Source organism: Gavialis gangeticus, unplaced genomic scaffold (genome assembly GCF_001723915.1).
Source record: "Gavialis gangeticus isolate Ggan-Ray unplaced genomic scaffold, GavGan_comp1, whole genome shotgun sequence".
Classification (NCBI taxonomy): Eukaryota; Metazoa; Chordata; order Crocodylia; family Gavialidae; genus Gavialis; species Gavialis gangeticus.
Genome location: NW_017729031.1, coordinates 930,689 through 938,365, shown reverse-complemented (window position 1 = coordinate 938,365; position 7,677 = coordinate 930,689). Strand labels below are relative to the sequence as shown.

The window sequence follows — 7,677 nt, the reverse complement described above, 5'->3', positions numbered from 1 at the left end:
GCGGACGAGCCTGCCCGGGACACGCCGGCGCGCAGCCGCCCGGGCTGGCGCTGAGGTGAGTGCCCGGCCCGGCCCTGCGTGCGGGGAAAGTGCGGCCGAAAGTTTGCGGCTGCGGGACGTGCCCGGGCGCGTCTGCCCCAGGGCGGGCTGTGCCTGGCACAGGTGGGGGCAGGGCGGGCATGCGGAGGTCGCGGCCCGGGGGAGGTGCGAGGCGAGGGGGCGCGGGGTGTTGCTTGTCACCAAGTTCAGCGGCAGGCTCCGCCAGCGGCGCGGGGACCCGGACGGTCGGTCCCGCTCCTTCCTCTCACCTGCGGGCGGGCGCCCCAGCCCCCCCCGGGGGAAAAAGCAGGCGGGATTGGTGTGGGCTGCCCGAGGGCTGGATCCTGTCCGGCTTGGATGACTTCCCCCCTGCTCCCTCTGTCATGCACCTGCCAAAGTGGTCGCACTTTTGTCACCTGCTGCACCAGCCCAGTGTGGCAGTTGGCAAAGCCGAGGTGCCACTGCTTCGCTCAGGGAAAGCTGAGCAGTCTTGTTACAGCAGACTTGCGGGAGTGAACGGGTTTGCCAGGGCGCTGGGTGGTAGCGGCTACCTGTGCCCTGCTGCTCCAGCCGGAGTCCTGCCAGGAGGTGACCCAGCCTGTGGCGGATCCTTTGCCAAGACGCCTTTGTTAGCCCGCAGCCTTGGTGGCTGTTGGCCTTAAGTATGTCGAGTTGGTTACAACATTACAAAGCCTTGGGAAGAAGCAAGGGAATCTGGTATCTCACATCCGACAGAACTTCCTCCCTGTCTTAATTTCTGCGATGTGGTTGCCAAAACTGAATGGATTGAGAAACTTCCTAAGTGTTGTGATTTGACAAGACATGATAGCAAAATAGTGTCGGAGGATTAAATTATGCTGCAAAAGCAAGCGAATATACGTGAATGAGATTTCTGTCCATAATGTAAACATGCAGCTATGGCAATATATATGGAGGTTAATTTTGCTGGATGCTGTGAAGTGCCAGTTGTTCTGCTTTCATGGGTTAGCGAACCACTGGAATGTCCAAATGATGATAAATTATGCTCACTCTAGAGCCAAAACATATTTGGTTCATAGCCAAACTTGCTCAGCTTCCCATAACAGCCTGTAGGAAAGAGACATTTTTTTGTTTCTAACCACAGTTTTGTCACTGATGCCATAGCAACTTTGTGATCTGAGGGTATAATTTTAAAGACAGCTGGGCAGTGTTGAGTGAACTGGGCTATATTTCTCTAATGAAGCTTCATACTGTCGTCAGAATTGATGCTTTCTTCAACCTCTTTGGACTCAAGGTACCCCTCAGAAAATGCCAGCTGTTAGCTTATGCTCATTTCTTGACTACAGAAAAATAATAAAACAAAGAACTCAGAAAGACCACAACAGGTCAGAATATCTTGGACACTATGAATTCCTATTTGAAAACTCTGGGTTTATCTTGTGACCCGTGTGTAGGTGTTTGTGCACCTAACCTTGCTGATGTTGCATAGCACCCTGCAGGCCTCTGGTTGAGAATCGCTGCTCTAATACCATTGTGTTCTGCTGTGACAGATTTTTTTGTGCAACTTTGAGCTCCCTTATCCAAGGCCCCTTCTACACATGCAGGTAAAAAATGTGCAATCCACATAAGGACGCCTCCTGCCATGCTACATGTGGTTTCGTGCACCCCTGAGCCTAGGAGATCACAGTAGCTGTGATCCCCCAGCCCAAGAGGATTTTGCATACCCCTGGAGCAGCCACACCCCCCAGCTGCCAGGACCCAGCTGGGTCCATGTATCTGGCATCCACAGCTAGGGGATCCTGGGTCCTTGTGCTGCTGGGACCCAGAGTGGGTAGCTGCTGAGAGTCTCCCAGACCTGGGTGAGCATGGTGCACTCCTGTTGCTGGGTGCTGTCAGCTAACTACATGTGCTGTTAAAGCTAGGTAGCAACCACTTATAAGAGTTAGCACACACTGAGGTCTAACTTCGTAGTTTTTTGGAGCTTTTTATGGCTACTTTGCAGCTGTGGAACATGCCCAGGCGTGTCTGCACCAGGGTGGGGTGGGGCGGGCTGTGCCTGGCACAGGTAGGGGCTACTTTGCTCTTATAGCTGGTTAATTAGGTGATTCTAAGGTCCTCTCTAATGTGTAGTGGGGGCCTTAGAATCATAGAAAAGTAGGGCTGGAAGGGACCTCGAGGTCATCTAGTCCAACCTTCTATTTGTCTTAAGATGGCAAAGTCATTTATTATACTTATACTGTCTTGGCAGATATTTAAGATTAAATTTTAGGTAGTGTGTCTCTGATTCTCAATGAAACCATTTCATTTTTGTTCTTGTTGTTTTCAGAAAGGGATTTTTAAAATAATTTGAGCATAGTGCAATTCTTAACTTTCTGATCTTGCCCATATCTTTTCCTAAAGGAGGAATGTCAGTAGAGGCATGATCACATGGAATCTATTAGGTCAGCTAATAACTAATAATTAAGAGTAGCCTATTTATTTATATATTTACTATCACTCTCTCCTGGTTAAAAACCCTTTTACCATCATAAACCAGGGAGATCTTATGAGGCAAGAGACTTCAGCCCCTGTTACTTGATTCTGTATAGTTTATACTTCTGTAGTGCATTCTGTTCAAAGGATCTCAAAACAGTTTATGCTCATCAGCATTAGTCCTTACAGTATCTTTTTCTGATATTCCCATTTTACCCTATGCACCACAGTTTCATCCTATGTAAATGATTTCTTCAGGGTCAAATGGAAAGTCTGTGGCAGAAGCTGAAATAGAACCCAAATCTCCTGCCATCTATTTCTGTGCTTCAGCAAAATACCACTTTTTTCCTTTGATCTCTTTTATCTCTTATTTTTAGTAGGACATCTAAGTGCATAACTTGTTACTTTCTTTTCTTTCTCATGGCTTCATAAGAGACTGTGTTCCTACAAGCTAAATACAGACAGTCAGAAAGCCTGAGGATTAATCAATTCAGTCTTCACAGGTTAGTCCAAGCTGCGTAGATTGAACTGATAAGCAAGTGAACAGACGTTCATTTTTGACTCTGGAAATGCAGCCAGATACCTGCAGCAGTCTAGGTCTGAAGCTGGTGGGGGCTAGAGCATGCCTCCCTGCTCAGCTGGAGCTGATAGCTTGGGCCAAGGCTAGCCTGCCCACCCTGCGAGGCGGGGTTTGCAGGAGAGGTGCAAAACATTCTGGGAAGCTGGGGGCTGAGTGTTAACTTGAATCTGGAGGGGATCTGGGACAGAAGATCATTAAAACAATTTAACCTAAATCAGTTAAGCCTGATACTAAATCTATCCAGGTTTATCTTGAACAGGTTTGGGCCATTTGGAATGTGGTTTAGGTCACAGCACTTCTGTTGTGTTAGATTTGAACCGGTTTCCGATTAACATATACCAGTTTGTATATAATTTCTGTAGCCAGCCACAAAGTTTGCCTTGTAGTTTATTTAGGCTTCTGTACTGAATAGGTAATGAATAAAGTTTTATATGATTTTTATCTTGGGTTTTAAAAGTTCTTATTAATTGAATTGACAGTGTTGCCACTGTCACATCTTAAACAGTAACTCTGTAATCTAAATGCATTTATGCATATATTATTGAATTGTGTGAGATGATGGCATAACATTAACTTGCTTTTTTACCCACTTACCCTGAAAAGAAAATCTGCAGTAGGCTGATGTGGCTTACCTGAATCAATCTTGTATACTACTTAACAGAAGGTTAGATACTTGTATACTACTTAACAGAGTGCCATAACTGCTGTAACCTACCAACCCTCTGTCTGTCCCATCCCCTCCCCTCCCTCTGAGCCCTGCATTTTTGTTTTTCTATCTCTGATTTTGAACAGGAATTTGGGTGAAAACTTTCCAATGGATTGTTGGGTAGAATGGGATGTGGATTAGACCAGTAGCTTTGAAAAAATTTCCTCTCCGAGTGTCTCTGCAGAAGGAACACCTATCAGATTGGAGACTGCAGGTGAGGTAGGGAATGGAATACTGTATTTAATTTGAGGATCCATTGGCATTTAAGCACAGTCTCAATGTAGCTTAGCAGCTTCAAAATTTAGTTGGTTTTTCATGTGCTCACTCACTGAAATTTAGACACCTGTGGGGTTAGCAAACTGCTGAATATTTTAAGCATCTTGATAATGCCTGAATGTTGGATGTTTGTGTATGAGTTTGGGTTTGCCTTCTCAACAGTACCTTTGTTGCTTTAGCTATGTCAGCATAGTTCTGTTGGTGGAGTGCTTAAGTGAGGACTTGGTGTATGCTGTCAAAATGTTTTTTTTTCTCTCCTGGTGCTGCTACATTACCTTCTTGAACGACACAAGCAAAGCTGATGAAAGCCCTCTCTTGTCACCAGAACTGTATCTGCACCAGGCATTTTGCCAGCATAGCTATGTCAGATAGGAGAGGTGAAATTTTTCAGTCCCTGCTGTTGAAGTTTTGCCACTGTGTAAAAAGGAGTATAAGGACCAGAATAAGAGCAAGGAAGAATGAACACAACCCTGTAGCCTAGTGTTTTAGGGCACTTGCGTGACTTCAGGATTATCTTTGGGGTTTTTTTATCCAATGACTGTCTAACTTAAAATGCATAATATAGTCCTGGGAGCTGGGACCAGAACGTGGGACTCCAGCCTCCAATGGAAGCCCCCTAAGGACTAGGTTACAGAATCTTGTTCCTTCTTGCACCATCTTCTTCTGGCTGAGAGATTATTCTGTTCCTTTCCACCCAGTAGTCTATCTTAACCAGGAGGGTGGAGCGTGCCCTCATCCAGAGTTGCCTGTAGCCTGACGGTTATTCTCCTTGGGTATTCTGTTGAAAGTGGACAGTACAAATTTAAAACCATGCAGGCTGAGGAGGAAATTAAAGCTAGTCCTTTCATATTTTCTGTGGGCATGTCTACATGTGCCCCAGATTGCATTTGGTACTGCACAGTCAGTTAGTACTTCCTTTAGCAAGTACTAACTGACTGGGCTGTACCGGTACTGCGCAGTTTGTGCTCACCAATGCTGTGTTGCCATAGGGTCTCATGTAGATGTGTCCTGTGAGTACTATACCTTTAGGCTACAGTAGGTGGCTACAGCCTACTCCTCCTTCCCCATAGCTGTATTTTGCAGGAGGTTTGATTCTTTTTGGGGTGTGTTGGGCAGGCTTTTTACCCACCTATTGGATTGGGCCCCTGGGGGTACTTTAGAAACTAGATACTTGATTCCAGTGTAGTTGGACAGGAGCTGGGAGTCTGTCTGCTTAGGGAGAGGCAGTTCTGGACATGTACTCAAAGAACTTTCAGGCTGAAGAAGGACTTCCATGATCAGGCAGTTGCTCATTGGAGGGGTTTTTTTTCTTTTTTCTTTTTTGGATTAAGAGTATGGGTTTTAGGAAACTTGAAACAGATCCAGAAGTGCCTGAAATACATCCAGAAGATGACTCATGATATTTTCTGTTTTATGTGTTTATCACTGAATACGTGAACAGTTTGAGAATCGGACAGCAAAAAGGTAAAATGAGTAGTTTAAACTTTCCTTCAGAATGTCCAGAACTCCAAGTCATACTTTTATATATGGTATATAGTTATGGCTTCTCTTTCCGCATGTGTGGCATTATGGTTGTTCTCTGAAAGTTACAATTTTGAAATGAGAGAGAGTGGAGAGTGTTTTGTAAGGAATGGTGCTGTTTATGTAAAACAAGATTTTATGGAAAACAGACTTCAGTTAATGATGTGGGGAATATACATAAGCATTAAAATATGCTAAATGAAAGCCTTACTAGAACCAAATATGATGCCGTCGTAAGTAGTCTTGACTTAAAGTGTTGTTACTGTTTAGCTTGGTTGGTGGAGTACTCTTGTGCATGTAATGGGCTAGACTCCAGTTCTGGTTATACTTCTGACTTCCTTCTATAAGTTTAATTAGCAAAGTGTGTGAATGCCTGCATTAGCTACACTTACTGATATATAAAGCAACTTGAGATAGTATGGGGGGAGACCCTGTATTTGCTCACCCACTTAGAGACACACAGTTTGTAAGTTACAGCAGAGAAAACAAGGTAGCCAGCATGCTGGATGTTTGTGTTGCCTATTTTTTTTTTTTTTAATGGGTTAAATTTAGCTTTTCAGGAGAGAAGCTGGAACTTGTTAGCAACACAGGAAACGCCCTGAAAGAAAGTTTGTTTGATGTGTGCTTGTGGGTGAATGTGAACTCTGTAGTTTTATGGCTGGAGATAGACTGTAGGGAGCCATGTTTACTTTACCATAGTTTTGAAACTTTCTGCGTATTATTGACTTCCAGAGTATTGCTGCAATGTATTTAAAGTAATTTAATTAATATAATACTGTGATTTGTCAAAAGCTCATACCTTGTAGTTCTGAATTTGACATAGCACTTGAACTACAAAAGATTTTAATTGCTGGAATATCTGAAGATTGAGAGTTTAATTAGGTCAGAATTGCTTTAGGTTTGCTTGATTTGGAGGAATTAATTAGAACATGAACAATCTAAAGATTTTGCCCTTGCTCATTTCAGTGCTTACAATGGAAATATGGCTTTTGATTTTTGTTGTTAAAAGATGGGCCCTAATCAACATTACTAAACACTTCCAGACTTCTGAGGAGTTAGGACTTCAAATTATCTAACTGGAGGCAGTTTGACCCTCTCCCCCCCCCCCCTTTTTTTTTTTTTTTGAGAAATTGCCAAAGATAAAATGTGTAGAATTTTCTATATGTGAATTTTGGAGAGTACCTATTTTTGTGGTTTGCACCAGAAATACCTTTGTGATGAGCTGGTAATCTTGTTACAGGTTTGGAGCTCTGTCTTGTACTGGGCTACATTTCCAGTGCAGTTACAGTGGGAGTTTTGTTTTAGCAAGGACTGGGCTCTTGAATTTTTCTGAAATTTTGCCCAGAAATTAAATGTAGGTGGGAACCAGGGTTGCCAGCTGTCTGAAAATTAACGGCCAGTCTGTAAAAACAAAAACAGCACCCCTCCCCCCCCCAAAAAAAAACCCTCTTCAAAACCAACAACCCCCCCACACACACACACCTTCCCATGGTTAAAGATACCTGTGCATAAAGTCTAAAAAAAAAAAAAATAAATAAAAAAAAATTGAGCTAGCCATAAAAAAAGCTAAGCAACTGGGAGCGTGATTGAAGATTCCTGGTGAGGAAGATGTTGGAGGCAAAGCATTGAAGGGCAGGCAGAGCAGAACTGTACCACCTGTTTTCTGAGCAGGAGTGCAACACCCTGCAGGGAACATTTTCTCAGAGCATTGTACCACCTAAGAGCCTCCCAGTCATGTGATGCTTCATCTCATCTCTTGCTAGTAATACTGCTGGGATGCAGGTAGGCAGATGTAGTCCTTCCTAGGCAGGAAAATGCATTGGGCTAAATCCCCACCCAAGAGGACATACCCACTGAAATCTAATGTTTGTAAAAAGTATGCAGATTGTCAGTGTAAAAAAAACCCACAAAAACTAAACATGCTGGCCAGGGTTGGGGGTGCCTTGCTGCCCCTGCTACACCACTCTGGGTGGGCGGGTGGGAAGCTTGAGCCCAATGGCTTCTGCCCAGCTCAGAGATCTGGCTCCAGCTCTTGGCCATTTTCCACCTACAGGGGCTGCTCATCGTACCAGGCGGATGGAAGGCAGCCAGAGCTGAAGCCAGA

The 7,677-nt window shown here is 44.3% G+C and overlaps 1 protein-coding gene across 5 annotated transcripts in view; it reads left to right on the top strand.

The window, feature by feature from the left end:
* The first annotated feature begins 6 nt into the window (after nt 1-6).
* TANC1 (tetratricopeptide repeat, ankyrin repeat and coiled-coil containing 1) overlaps nt 7-7,677 on the top strand; it is a 285,257-nt gene continuing 277,586 nt past the window's right edge. For 4 of the 5 annotated variants that reach the window (XM_019522346.1, XM_019522348.1, XM_019522347.1 and 1 more), the window contains exon 1: nt 7-32. The gene's annotated coding sequence lies outside the window, so the exon portion shown is untranslated. Of the gene's footprint in view, nt 56-7,677 lie in introns of all 5 variants that reach the window. The other variant, XM_019522345.1, reaches the window with a different exon arrangement.